Raw genomic sequence first — 15482 nt, 5'->3', positions numbered from 1 at the left:
TTAGGCCCTGTGATGGTGTCCCCTGAATAGATATGTGGGCACAGTTGGCAACGGGCTTTGTTGCAAGGATAAGTTCCTGGGTTAGTGGTTCTGTTGTGTGGTATGTGGTTGTTGGTGAGTATTTGCTTCAGGTTGCGGGGCTGTCTGTAGGCAAGGACTGGCCTGTCTCCCAAGATTTGTGAGAGTGTTGGGTCATCCTTTAGGATAGGTTGTAGATCCTTAATAATGCGTTGGAGGGGTTTTAGTTGGGGGCTGAAGGTGACGGCTAGTGGCGTTCTGTTATTTTCTTTGTTAGGCCTGTCCTGTAGTAGGTAACTTCTGGGAACTCTTCTGGCTCTATCAATCTGTTTCTTTACTTCTGCAGGTGGGTATTGTAGTTGTAAGAAAGCTTGACAGAGATCTTGTAGGTGTTTGTCTCTGTCTGAGGGGTTGGAGCAAATGCGGTTGTATCACAGAGCTTGGCTGTAGACGATGGATCGTGTGGTGTGGTCAGGGTGAAAGCTGGAGGCATGCAGGTAGGAATAGCGGTCAGTAGGTTTCCGGTATAGGGTGGTGTTTATGTGACCATTGTTTATTAGCACTGTAGTGTCCAGGAAGTGGATCTCTTGTGTGGACTGGACCAGGCTGAGGTTGGTGGTGGGATGGAAATTGTTGAAATCATGGTGGAATTCCTCAAGGGCTTCTTTTCCATGGGTCCAGATGATGAAGATGTCATCAATATAGCGCAAGTAGAGTAGGGGCTTTAGGGGACGAGAGCTGAGGAAGCGTTGTTCTAAATCAGCCATAAAAATGTTGGCATACTGTGGGGCCATGCGGGTACCCATAGCAGTGCCGCTGATCTGAAGGTATACATTGTCCCCAAATGTGAAGTAGTTATGGGTAAGGACAAAGTCACAAAGTTCAGCCACCAGGTTAGCCGTGACATTATCGGGGATAGTGTTCTTGACGGCTTGTAGTCCATCTTTGTGTGGAATGTTGGTGTATAGGGCTTCTACATCCATAGTGGCCAGGATGGTGTTATCAGGAAGATCACCGATGGATTGTAGTTTCCTCAGGAAGTCAGTGGTGTCTCGAAGGTAGCTGGGAGTGCTGGTAGCGTAGGGCCTGAGGAGGGAGTCTACATAGCCAGACAATCCTGCTGTCAGGGTGCCAATGCCTGAGATGATGGGGCGCCCAGGATTTCCAGGTTTATGGATCTTGGGTAGTAGATAGAATATCCCAGGTCGGGGTTCCAGGGGTGTGTCTGTGCGGATTTGATCTTGTGCTTTTTCAGGAAGTTTCTTGAGCAAATGCTGTAGTTGCTTTTGGTAACTCTCAGTGGGATCAGAGGGTAATGGCTTGTAGAAACTCGTGTTGGAGAGCTGCCGAGCAGCCTCTTGTTCATATTCCGACCTATTCATGACGACAACAGCACCTCCTTTGTCAGCCTTTTTGATTATGATGTCAGAGTTGTTTCTGAGGCTGTGGATGGCATTGCGTTCCGCATGGCTGAGGTTATGGGGCAAGTGATGCTGCTTTTCCACAATTTCAGCCCGTGCACGTCGGCGGAAGCACTCTATGTAGAAGTCCAGTCTGCTGTTTCGACCTTCAGGAGGAGTCCACCTAGAATCCCTCTTTCTGTAGTGTTGGTTGGGAGACCTCTGTGGATTAGTATGCTGTTCAGAGGTATTTTGGAAATATTCCTTGAGTCGGAGACGTCGAAAATAGGATTCTAGGTCACCACAGAACTGTATCATGTTCGTGGGGGTGGAGGGGCAGAAGGAGAGGCCCCGAGATAGAACAGCTGCTTCTGCTGGGCTGAGAGTATAGTTGGATAGGTTAACAATATTGCTAGGTGGGTTGAGGGAACCATTGCTGTGGCCCCTTGTAGCATGTAGTAGTTTAGAAAGTTTAGTGTCCTTTTTCTTTTGTAGAGAAGCAAAGTGTGCGTTGTAAATGGCTTGTCTAGTTTTAGTAAAATCCAGCCACGAGGAAGTTTGTGTGGAAGGTTGGTTTTTTATGAGAGTATCCATTTTTGAGAGCTCATTCTTAGCAACTCATGTTTTCAATAAATCAATGGCGCATTGTTGTGGGGGTGTCATGTAGTGTAATCAGTTATGTGGGATGTGGCTGCAGATGCTGAAGGTCATCCTCTGTTTTGAAAGGCAGATTTATGGATGGCAAGAGACAGAACAGACTGGCTGCTGACCTTTACAAAAGGCTCTTAATGCTGAGATATACATATAATACAATACACATAATTTAGCTGTTAAATACATGCTCTTTGTGTCTCAATAAGAAGAACATCACAACTGTTATTCACATTTTAGTGCATCCTGCACAGGCTGCAGTTAGGCTAAACCATTTTTAAACAGCAGTTGATATTTTCCAAGGATAATTTTTTGGTGATAACCTCTAATAGCACAAGAATACAAGCACCCTACCCTTTGCCCCTTGCCTATGCAGCTTCATTTCTCTCTTTCCATTGCTATGATTGATTAACTCTGGAGAACATTGTGGAATATAATTGGTACAGCAATCACTACACACATTAATATTGTTTTATTAGGCTGGTATTTTACTGACTGAATACATCATAACTGTCCTTAACTCAATAAAACATTGATATAAAGAGGAGCATAATAAATTGGTCTCAAGAAGTAATGGGCTTAAATTGCAGCAAGGGAGATTTAGGTTAGACATTCGGAAAAACTTCCTAACTGTAAGGGTCGTTAAGCACTGCAAGAAATTACTCGTAGAGGCTGTGGAATCTCTGTCATTCAAGGTTTTTAAGAACAGGTTAGAAAAACACCTGTCACGGATGGTCCACTCTAGATAATTCTTAGTCCTGCCTCAGTGCAGGGTACTGTACTAGCTGACCTATAGAGGTCCCTTCCAGTCCTACATTCTATGATTCTATGATTATTGCATTAATGATGTAAGGTGAGATTTCTATTCAATTTTCCAAATTGTCTCAAAAATTATGAGGGATATTGTTCGAAACATGGGGATATATTTTTTCTTACTGACTTGTGGTTTCTTGTTTCACAAAATCTTCTCATTCTTCCTTGTTTTGCGACATACATGAGTGTATGGCTTGTCTAAAGGACTACCTATGTTTGAACTATGTTAACCAGTTTCAGAATGGCTGGTTAGTAAGTTCATCTGGTGTGCTCAGCTTTAAATCCACCCATGCATTTAACAAGGAATCAAGTGAATGGTGGGGAGAAAGGAGAAAGCATTGCCTGGACAGACCATATGGTAGAAAATATATCATCTGTCCGAATGTAGTGACACTAATTTAATTAAAACCAAGTTGGAAGGTACAATTTATTGGCCAACATGACTAATTTTGTTATGCTTTTGCAAGCAGAGAAATTAATTAAAACTTTGACACTTACTTATTGGTATAATGAAGGCTCAATTTACACTGGCAAGAGATTAGGAAAACCTGCTTGATGCCTTCTCATGCATTTAAAAAAAAAAGCAGCTTTTTCACATTCTCAAGACCAAGGAGCGTTTAATTAAAGTCAATAGAGAATTTAACAGTGGGGAAATGGCAGCAACAAGAAATAATCTTAAAAAGATAAGTTGCTTTTGAGTAAGAAGGACCTGAATGTTGTTTCTGATTGATGTGAAAGGTGGGATATGCCAAGGAAGGGGAATGTCAAATGTTAGGGGAATGACTGTGAGGCAATAACGGAGGCTGTGAGTGAGATCTACCCCCACGTAATAGTAACATATTGATTCTAGACGCTGAGTCCGCTGGCTCACTTCCTGACTGGTTTCAAGAGAGGGATGCCAAAATTATGCCCTAAGCCTCCTTTCTATGGCTTGAGGATTGTTGCTCTTCATTGCATCCTTTCACCTCCCAAGTCCAGCCGTAGCTACCCCCTTTACCAAATTGTGCACTGGGATAATTCGGGGTGGGAGTTGGGGGGGGCACAGCCACCAAACTGGGATATTTCTGCTGGTACTTAGTGTGAGAATAAATCAGTTAAAGACCCACTTGGTCTTGCAAGTTGACCATCTCCCAGCTGTAAGCAAGCCTCTATTTGTAAGTCAGAGTTATGTAAGATATGGGCTCAAACTGCAAAGTTCAGGTGTCAGACCCTTGGCCCAGCTATGGTCACTTTGTGCTACCAGGGTAAACCCTAAAGGGACAGTTGAGGATTTCCACAGTGCAGGGAGGTGCACAGACAGCTTTAAACCAGACCCTGCTTCTCTCCGCACTCCCTTTCATATATAGACACACACAGAGGAAATCTCCATTTCGAGTTCGGGTCTAAATTCCAGCTTGTGGAGACATACTTGTACTAGTTCCGATACAGCTAACGGGGGAAAATAAGTGTAGATACAGGTGTCACAAATGGCGGGAGAAGCTAGCCCCTTGAATATGTACTCAGCATCTTGGATGCGTAAATACGCAGGATGGTTAACCCTTCCTGCTGTCTGTGCCGCTGTAGATAAATTTCTATTTATAGTGCATGAGCTTGATCAGAGCTAGCGCAGGTATGTCTCCTCAAGCTGGGAATCATGCCTGCCGCCCAAAGTGTAGACAAACCCATAGAGATAAAATGATTAGGGGACTGGAACACATGAGTTATGAGGAGAGGCTGAGGGAACTGGGGATGTTTAGTCTACGGAAGAGAAGAATGAGGGGGGATTTGATAGCTGCTTTCAACTACCTGAAAGGGGGTTCCAAAGAGGATGGCTCTAGACTGTTCTCAGTGGTAGCAGATGACAGAACAAGGAGTAATGGTCTCAAGTTGCAGTGTGGGAGATTTAGGTTGGATATTAGGAAAAACTTTTTCACTAGGAGGGTGGTGAAACACTGGAATGCGTTACCTAGGGAGGTGGTGGAATCTCCTTCCTTGGAAGTTTTTAAGGTGAGGCTTGACAAAGCCCTGGCTGGGATGATTTAGTTGGGGATTGGTCCTGCTTTGAGCAGGGGGTTGGACTAGATGACCTCCTGAGGTCCCTTCCAACCCTGATATTCTATGATTCTATGACATGACAGGGAGTGTCAGGGACTGCAGGGGGGCAGGGCCAGAGACCAATGTTCTCCCAGCAAATAGAACTGGGAACATTTAAGATTACCTAAATTAAAGCAGATCTGTGGCAGATCTAACATATGTCAAGGTTTGGTCCAATCTCCAACAAACAAAAACAAAAGAACCCCAAACCCTCTCACTTCTAACAAAGCCATAAAAATAAACAGAAAAGCACTGAATTTTCAGAAAAAGGAAAGGTGCTTTAGGCAAGGAAACAGCTGTCTTTACCTAGTGTTACCGAGTCTCAAGATTTTATTGTGAATCTCGTGATTTTTAGTGTTGTTCTTAAACCTCCAGCTGCTGCAATCATGCTATTGCATGAGATTCTCAATTTTCTGAAATAAATAAATAAACTTTCTAGCACTCAGGATTATAGAAAAAAGCTTGAAAACTTGAAGCAAGTGCACCTTAAAGCCTGAAAAACCAACAAACAAAAAACCCAATGTCAATTATTTTTAAAAAATAATCTCATTGATTTTAAGACAATCTCATGATTTCTCATAGCCAGACTCATGATTTTAGAGAGTTTAGAGTTGGCAATACTGTTTACCTGTGATGACAGGTGAAGTAAAAATCGCAGCTTGACTGCAAACAATCTTTTTAGAGAAACAAGGTAGGTGAGGTAATATCTTTCATTGCACCAACTTCTGTTGGTGAAAGAGAGAAGCTTTCAAGCTTACACAGAGCTCTTCTTCAGGTCTGGGAAAGGTACTCAGGTCTTAAATACAAGTGGAACAGATTATTCAGCAGGAGGAGTTGACATATGTTGCAAGAGACCATTCAAGGTAAAATAGGCCATTAACTTTTGCAACATTAGCTCCTTATGCTAAACAAGCGGATCCACCATGTAGTGAGGTGTGACACTCTGAGTACCTTTCCCATGCCTGAAAAAGAGTTCTATGTAGCTCAAAAGCTTGTCTCTCTCACCAACAGAAGGTGGTCCAATAAAAGATATTACCTTGCCCACCTTGTCTCTCTAATATCCTGGGACTAACATGGCTACAACAACACTGCAGACAACAACCTTTTCATGCATGTTGGCAGTGCCCCAGCACATCAGCATTGTAGCAGCAACATCCTGTTAAAAGATTGCTCTTGTGTGTTTTGCCCTTTAGAAATAAAGGGCCACATTCATCCCTGGTGCCAACAGAGTTCCACATCCATGAATCTGGCCTCATATAGAATATCAGGGTTGGAAGGGACCTCAGGAGGCCATCTAGTCCAACCCCCTGCTCAAAGCAGGACCAGTCCCCAATTTTTGCCCCAGATCCCTAATTGGTCCCCTCAAGGATTGAACTCACAACCCTGGGTTTAGCAGGCTAATGCTCAAACCACTGAGCTATCCCTCCCCCCATAACAGGTCAAAGGAAAGGACCTATAGTCCAGAGTTTGGATGAATTTGGCTCTTTATATCCATTGACCAACTCTCTCATTATTTGTGCTTTTTACTCCTCCAATCACATATGAAACCAATCAGAACCAGCCCTATTTTGATCTGCCCCAATATCCTTGCATGGTAGTATTTCTTTCCAAAGAGATATAATTTCCTGAGGTACTTCATTACAGGGCCAACATAGCATCTTAAAGGATATCTCAGGCACCTGAGGTGGCTTATAAGTCTCTGAGCAAACATTTCAGTGGGACATCAGAAGCCTGTTAGGCGAATGATCCCCTTCGTGACCTGTTTTGGATATCAAGTGTGATGAACACCCTAAAGGCTGTGGCACCTCTAAGGGAATTTGGGAAAGAAATCAACCCCCAACCCCAAAAAGGAGGGGGCTATTTCCAATGGAAGTTGACTGATGACAGAGCAGTTCCTCCCCAGCCAGCCTCATGAAAGGATGTGTGATCTAGAGCCTTTCGATACCTTTAGCAAGAAAGAGAATCAGGAAAAGCAGCTGAAATTGTAGAAGAAGCTGATGTCACAGCAAGTCATGGAAGTACAGAAGGGAGAGATATATCCCTCAGCTAACTAAACACCCACTGAGTCACCACTGGCAGGTTTGAGTTGAGTTCTGCTAAGATTTGACACCAGCCTAACAATTTCCATAACTTACATAGATTTATTTTATGAGCTGGTTGCAGGATGTATAGAGCCTCCATTTTTGAATTAAGGTAACGAAGAACACCAAATATTAGCAAAGAAATTTGTTAAAGGCAAGTAAGTGAGTGATACTGATAGTTTTGTCCGCCCAAAGAATGACCTCCTGTCATCTAATAACACAAGAGAATCTTTCTCTAGTATTTTCAGTAGGTTGGTGTCAATGGTGTCAAAGTTGAAATTTGTCACACAAAAAAGGTTACCATTGGACAATGTATTTCTGTCAAAATCAAAATTTTCTGCAGGCAAATGTTGATTTTAGTTAAAATTTTCAGATTTTCCAGTTGGAAGAATCAAAACACAAAATTTGATTTCACGTCAACATTTTGAAACAAAATGAAATTTTTCATTGCGAAATGTTGATTGGAAATGAAAAATATCATTTTGACATGTCAGATTGTTTAGTTTCAAACAAAAATATCGACCCTTTTGTTTCAACCATTTCTGATTTGAGATATTTCACTTTGGGAAGTTTTTCAATATTTCAACATTACGTTCTAGTTCCAACATTAGTTCCAGAAACCAATTTTGAAAAATGTCAAAATTTCCTGTGGGGTAAAAGTTCTGCTTCCTGACCAGCAATAGTTGTCAGTGTTTTTATTTAGAGACAAGCTGGAACCAGGTATTGAGATACAGTGTCCTTGAACTTTAAAGAAGTTCAGATTCAAACCTGAATTCCTTCACCATCTCCCATCTGTTTGTGAACCAAACCAAAACCCTGGACCTGTGCACCCTGAAAAGTTAATAGTTATTATTAAATATTTGTATTGAGGTAGTACCTAGGAGCCCCAGTCATGGCCTGCATCTATGCCTCAGAAAGCTTACAGTCTACATCTACATATCAGACAAGAGACAAATGGTGGATACAGACAGAAAGACAGGGGCCACAAGGAAACAATATTGGTCAACATTATCGTCAGTGGTCTCTGCACACCAGCTGTGTAACCATTGTCAAGCTCTTTTGTAGGTATCACAGCAAAGGAGAGTTTTAAGGAGTTGGATCCAAATCTGAACTTCATAACGTGTACCTTTGTGTATTTTTATCAATTATCTGAGGCATGCTTTCATAAGAAGTGCTGTGACAGTGTACTCCCTTGAGAGCCTGTGAAAAAGGCACTTCTGGTCTTAGCTCTCTGCCACAAGAGATGGAGAGTTTTCTGTAGCTCATTCTCTTGTTATCATCACATGGTGATTGCTGGGAAGACAGACTCAGAGCAGATTTTCTCTGTTTTCCTTCTCCAAGCCTGTTTTTGAGGGAGGAGGGATTGCACTGGACAAAGACTTTGCACACCTCCACCAGATGAACAGCAATAACGATGTCATCCAGAAGAAAGCCATGTGCCAGCAGGGTCAGAGATTGTACAGAGTGGCATAAGGGAACCATTATATAAATGAAAGCACATAGCATGCTGCCCTAGTTTTGTATTAGGCTCAGAAACTCCCTGGATTATCTCATATATAATGAATCCTCCTCCAAACATCCATCTTTCATTGCGCCTAACATTTGTTCTGTTGTCAGTGGAGACTCTGAGGTTAGCCACATGTTCATTTTTTTCCTCCTAAAATGCTGATAATACATTGCCTACTGTGCAATCTTTGTTAAACCCAGAAATGCAAAATGTAGCCTTGTCTTCAAAAGTTTCTGTGAGGGATGGTGACTGATACCTTTTGGGAGGACACTCCAGGAGCTGTGAAAGTCGTCAAGAGCTTGTCCATACATCAGTTAGCAGCATTTTTACGGACTGTCATTCTACTATCCCATATGTCAGTAGAGCATATGTATTTCTACGCCACTAGGTGGTGAGGATAGTGTAACTACAGCTAAATCTTAATTAACGTTCCCGTATGAATAAAATGTTAGCATGATCATTTTTAGCCTATACCCAGCTGATTTATGTCTCATTTCTTCATAGCCATGGTTATTAACAGTGCAAACCAAATATTATAACAAATGAAAAGGAAAAATGAACATACAGCATAATTTTATCTTTTCCCAGTTTTGTGATTCTGAGTTAAGTAATAAGTTGGTTGAGTTAAAGTAAAAACAAAATCCCCTTGGAAATCATCACTTCCAAAAAAACTTCTGCTGGAAACTTATTTATGACTACGTTTTCAGCACTGCAGCGCCAAACTAGTATCCACAGTTTTTAACCCTGACTTTTTGACATCTGCAATCTTTATATATGCAAAGATCAGCTGTGAGTGGACAAGCCGCATCTGGAATTGTGACATTTGCACATGAGAATGCAGTTGTCATGTGTTTGCATGCACAAAACCTAGGATGTGCAAAGCCCATGGCATGCAAAAGTAAGTTTATACCATTTAGAGGCTGTTCTGAGGCCCTTTTGAAATGTGATGCTTAAAATAAAAGGCTTCCTTTTCAACTGAGTTACACTGTCCTGGGTTCCTTATGTTCTGGGCCTATTCACGGTAGCAGAGCTGCAACAGAGTGGGAGCAAACCACTAGCAACACGGGCTTGATCACAAGTCAATCTCTTTGTGTGAGGTAGAAAGGGGTGTTTTTCCAGAGGTTCTGGTTTAACCCACATTGACACCAAATTGGCAAATGTCTCTGTCTGCACATTCCTTCTATGTAATTTTACAGGCAGTAATTGTAAAAAACCACAACATACGGGGCAGCTCCAATCTTCCCCAGAGTACTCTGTTCTGCCTTCTACTCAACGCAATCCCCTTGTCTGAAAAAAATTTGGTTTTAATTTTGTGATTAAAACTCACAAACTTTGGAAGAAAATTTCTGATTAATAATAAATAAAAATAATAAAATCATTTTTCATTGACATTTTTCACAGGAACAAAATATATTTCCCAACAGTGGTGCTAATGCACCCCCTGGCTTGAAATAGTAATAACAAATGCCAAATACATGATTTCCATGGTTTCCATCAGCAGCAGCCCCACTATAAAAATTGTTTCAGCACCCCCTAATCTGCTTTACATTAGGTCTCTGCAAAGAGGTGCAAAACTCTTTTGCTGACTCCCCCTGATGGCAGGTGTTAGAATCCTGGATTGAGATGCAGGGCTTTTTTCTTGATTCAGCCACACATCCCGCCCAAGTGGTTCCTATTAGCCTCATTTGATCTCAGGAATATAAAAGTAGGGGGATCTAAGGCCTAGCACAGCAGAGATTCTGCAGGGACAACCCTAGGAACTGCTAATCTCAGGCTTAATTTTATGCTTTTTTTAAATTGAGAATTAAAGAGAACTCCAGAAAAGAAAGGTGAGTTTGAACACGAACAGCGCATGAATGTGCTGCATTGTTTATCCCCATTACAAATTTTAACATGAATAGTCATACCCAGTATCTTTCAAAGATGGTTTTGAAATGGATTCAGTGCCTTAGAGATGTAAAAGAGTGTAGGCTATAAAATCTGTTCATAATGATATGCTAGAAGTTGGCACCACAATGGCCATAAATTGATGGAACCCCCTATTAAGCCATAATAATAACAGGTGACTACAAGCCATCATTTTTAGCTATGGCAGTGATAATCTTTCAGGAAACTGAATGTTTGTGATGATATTTAGCTGACTGGTCTAGCTTCCATGTGAAAGTTAACTGGTGGGTTGGCTTGACTGGTGATGCTAGTGAAGTAAAATGATATTATCTTTTTACAACACTCCCAATTTAGACCTGTGAACAGGGTTAGGTCACATAAATGGCCACCTATAGCTCCGCATCAAATACTGGGAGAGAGACACAAATAGCAGACCAATGTATATTCTGTCAAGATCTTGACTGCTTCCTTCTGTAATCAATTGTGTTCTAGGGTTGGCCAGAATACAAGAAGTATGTGTTGTGGAAAAGAAACGGAGGTTTTGTCATTTGGTTTTGTTCTGCATCAGAACAAAAACTAGACCGTTCAAATTTTTCTCACATAGGCATACAAGCAAAGCCACAGATAAAGAGGAGCCCCCCCACCCCCGCCCCATTACCCAGGGTTATCAGAACCCCCAACAGGAGCAACTTAACTATTTCACTCCAGGTGGTGTGAGGAATGAATCAACAGGAACTCAGCAATTCTGTCTGATCAAGGAAAAATGCAAGTAAGCATGCTTTTGTTGAACACTGCAGTTTATTAGATTTAAGCACACACAGACTTAAGCAATAGGTTTAGAACATCCCAGATATTTACCTATATTCTGAGATGGTATTGAGTAATCAACAACAGGTCAGCGCTGGCCAAACGCCTTCCTGCCGTGGAGTAAAGATGTCAGGAAAACGTCTCTCCCGGGATAGCTCCTGAGGACTGCTCCCAAAAAACCTACACTATTATCTGAACTTTCTATAACTAACTTCTACTAAACACATCCGTCATAATGACCCCTACTAAGTCATCACTTTTCCTATCTTTCTATAAATTTACTATCAGAGGTGTCTATACTCAAGGCTGTCCATCCACATATCTTCTTTCATTCTCCGTTATTTACTCTTCTCCTCCCCTCCTCCCATACTGATCAGCAAAACTGCCAGTAGTTATGACCTGAAAGCCTGTCTCTGAATTAACCCTCATCTATGTGGTGTTCTATTTCATTAATACATAGTGGCTGAATGCACATAATGTGATTGCAATTAGCTTGATCACATTATGGGGTATATACATCCCTCAAATTGAGGGCAACCCCCCAGCAGGCTAGCCAACAGTCCAGAGGTTGGGGAACTGGGAGGTCAGAGACCCAGGTTCAAGTCCCTGCTTTGCTTAAGTCAAGTTTCCCACATGCCAGTTGAGTGCCCTAACCAGTGGGCTACTGGCTTGTCTGGTGTGTGTGTGTGTGTCTCACTCTGGTTTTGATGAGAAATTCCATCCTGGACCAGCAAAACAATCATTACAAAGTTTACAACAAAACTGATACATTAAGGGGGGAATCATTTTGACAAACTGTTTTTTTCTGACCCCCCTGCCCCCGACAAAAAAAAAAAAAAAGTTGTGTTGAAAAATTCCTGAGCAGATTTAATCCTGACACTCAGTTCCAAGATCTGCCCAAAAATCTTTTGTGACAGCTTCTGCAGCACCCAGAACAAAGGAAGATGAGAAGGCTCCAAAATACAAGCAACTCTGCAGGAGAAAATGAAGATCCTCTCTGACAAGAAACCAGGTGAGTTGGTGTGTATTTGTGCATGATTGGTGTGTATCTGGGCTTGTCTCCACTTACCGGGGGGTCAACGCGTGACGATCAGTCCTCCAGGGTCTAGTGAAGACCCGCTAAATCGACCGCCAAGCGCTCTCCCATCGATTCCGGTACTCCACCAGAACAAGAAGCTTAAGGTAAGTTGAGAGTTTTCCCATCGACCCAGTGTGGTGTAGACACCGCAATAAGTTGACCTAAGGTACGTGGACTTCAGCTATATTATTCACGTAGCTGGAGTTGTATAACTTAGGTCGACTCAGCCCTACAGTGTAGACCTGCTCTTAGTGGAGCATTTATCTTCTGCATATCCAATCCACCATCTTTCTCCTCCTAGTCTATCCACCCATCACATGCACTAAGACTTATTACAGTGGATTTGCTCATAGATTACTGCCACTCTTGGACCCAGTGGTTTATGTCAAAAGGAAAGAAGTTCCACATAATAAAGGGTGATTTTTTTTATTTTTTTCCCCCATCCAGTGCTCCAATATAGCCACCAGAAAAGAGATTTCCCCCCAGGTCCAGAATGCACATTTAGGTAGATCTAATATGAATGATGTTCACTTTCCTCCGATGCATCAGATACTGACCACTCTCAGAGGGTAGGATAGCAGACTGTTGGTCTGAAGACATATGACAAAACCTATGTTTGTGTGTGTATAACTAACTATATTAGGGTAGAGAACTGAGAGGAAGCACAATGACCCAAAATAAAGAGGTACATCATCATTCTAGCAGCCCATTCTGCCACCCTGTTGTTGCCTCCCTTGTTCAGAAACCTGGGACTGCCTAAAGTTGCCACTGGAAGGCTGGGATTAGGGCTGCTGTGGTTTTCATTCTTACTCACTGACAGGTTCATTTCCTAACCCCTACACCATCCATTGAGTTCATGGTTTATTTGAACTTGAAAAGAGACAAGTTTTCCGACACCAGTGGAGTTTAAAAGGATCAGAATCTGGACTCAAACTTGTCAACTGGCCTTTATCTTTAAGATAGGCTGAGCCAAAATTTGTAGCCCAACCCTGTCATTCCATCTCAACAAATTTGGGACTGTTTGAAACCTGAATCTGAATCTTTTCTAGTTTGGATAACTTGGATGACATCACAAAAAAAATGAAGATGAGTGTAACTGAAAACCACCTCATCCTCCTTCCTAGGCTGGGCTCAACTGTTTCTGCTGTTGTGGGTCCTATTGTAGTAAACTAGTAAAATGCAGCCAGCAAGCAGGTATGTAATGAGGCCTGTTAGAAAGAAATGGCCATGGAGAAGGTGGAGATTCTATCCAGGCTGGGCTAAGTAAAGCCTGAAGTTCAATAAACCTCAGCCAACCTACTGGTGAGCTCTGAGGAAGATTCTGTTTCATAATGAAGCCTGACAGAAGGTAGATTCTATCTGGCTTCAGGTTCCACTATGGAAGCTTTAAAGAGTTCTAGCTTTGCAAAGAGCAAAATGCAAGTTACCAAAGATCCTGTTTGGAGGCTGAAAAAAATTCCTACAATAGCTTTGTTCCAGTGCTTAAAAAGCGTGGAGGGGGCATGTAGAGAAAGCACAGAAACCACCCTCATGTAAAACATTGGATTAACCTTCCCAGAAACTGGCAGGGAAAACTGCCTCTTCCCTCCCTTACATTCTAGGTTTGTGCTCCCCTGCTGTAACGGGGGGAAGGAGGAGGGGGGAGGGAGAGGGGGAATCCTCTCAATTTCCCTTTTAACAGTGTGTTAAGAGATTGCCAGGTCAGTCCTGGTGGTAGGGTAGTGGATGACTAATAGCGGCATTTTTTAATTAAACAGTATCAGAATGGGATGATTGGCACCTCCACCCCCTGCATTTCACAGAACATTTCAAAATTACTTTTTGAAAAATGGAACTAAAAAAAAAAGAACAATGATGGGAACTTTTCGCTTGGGAGGAAGCCCTTCTTCCATGGCTAGCGTAAAAGCTTCAGGAATTTTTGGTCCCAAAGAAGGATGCGAACTTTTATTACAATCACAATTTACTTTGGGCCTTATTTACACTTCTCTGACATCAGTGGGGTTACACTGAGTGTAACTCAGGGCTGAGTTTGGCCCAGTGCTAGTGGGCTCCTATTTTAGAAAAGATATTTCTATTAGCATGTGATCCTTGTTTGAGAAGATCCTTCTCTTTTCAGAAACCAGCTTCTCCTGTTACTGGATCTGGCAGTGAAGACATATGGGCCATAACCATAGCTGGTGTAAATTAGAATAGCTCCACAGACTGCAAAAGCTGAAGGGTCTGGTCCAAATGGCCAAATTCTGCTCATTCACAAGAGTATAAAACCTATTTGGTTTTTATCTGAGATCCACAAAGTACTTTACAAATATTAAAAGGAGGACTTGTGGCACCTCAGAGACTAACAAATTTATTTGAGCATAAGTTTTCGTGAGCTACAGCTCACTTCATCGGATGCATATAGTGGAAAATACAGTGGGGAGATTTTATATACACAGAGAACATGAAACAATGGGTGTTACCATACTGACTAACATGGCTTCTACTCTGAAACTTTGCAAATATTGTTTGTTTAAGCCTCACAACTCTCTCACCAACAGCAGTTGGTCCAATAAAAGGTAATTACCTCACCCACCTTGTCTCTCTAACACCTTTGGAAGCAGGTTAGTCTGTTAGTATTTTACATAGAAGGAGAAGTTAAGTAACTTTTATTATTTGAATGGCTAGGAGTATCCAGCAGCCTCAACTGAGTCTGGAGATCCATTGTGCAGGGCACTTTGCATATATGAGCCCTGGCTCTAACAGCTTACAGTCTAAGGAGACAAGAAAAATAAAGGGTGGGAGGAGAAACAGAAAGGTGAAATGCTTTGTCCAGGGTTACATAACAGGTAAGCAGCAAAGTTGGAAATAGAATCTCGGTCTCCTGAATCTCAATCCAGTGCCCAATCTACTAGACCACACTCAGTGGCATGGCTGAGAATACAATCCCAAGGCCTGGTTACCTGCCCTAGACCATCCATCTCTGTGAGGAGAATGCAATAGAACAACTTCTCTGGCAAGTTACTTAGACTCAAAGGACCCTTTGTCAGATACAGTATCTGCCACATGTTTGCACACCTCAGTAAATCTTTCTCTCTCCCTATGTGCGACACAGAACCTTTCTTCTTGGCTTCCCTATTATCCCCCTCCAGGGCCCTGTCTTCCTGTCAGGGGTATGTGTGGCGTGTGTC

The sequence above is a fragment of the Lepidochelys olivacea genome, assembly GCF_965140295.1.
Source record: "Lepidochelys olivacea isolate rLepOli2 genome assembly, chromosome: 4".
NCBI lineage: Eukaryota > Metazoa > Chordata > Testudines > Cheloniidae > Lepidochelys > Lepidochelys olivacea.
This window is presented reverse-complemented; position numbering follows the sequence as displayed.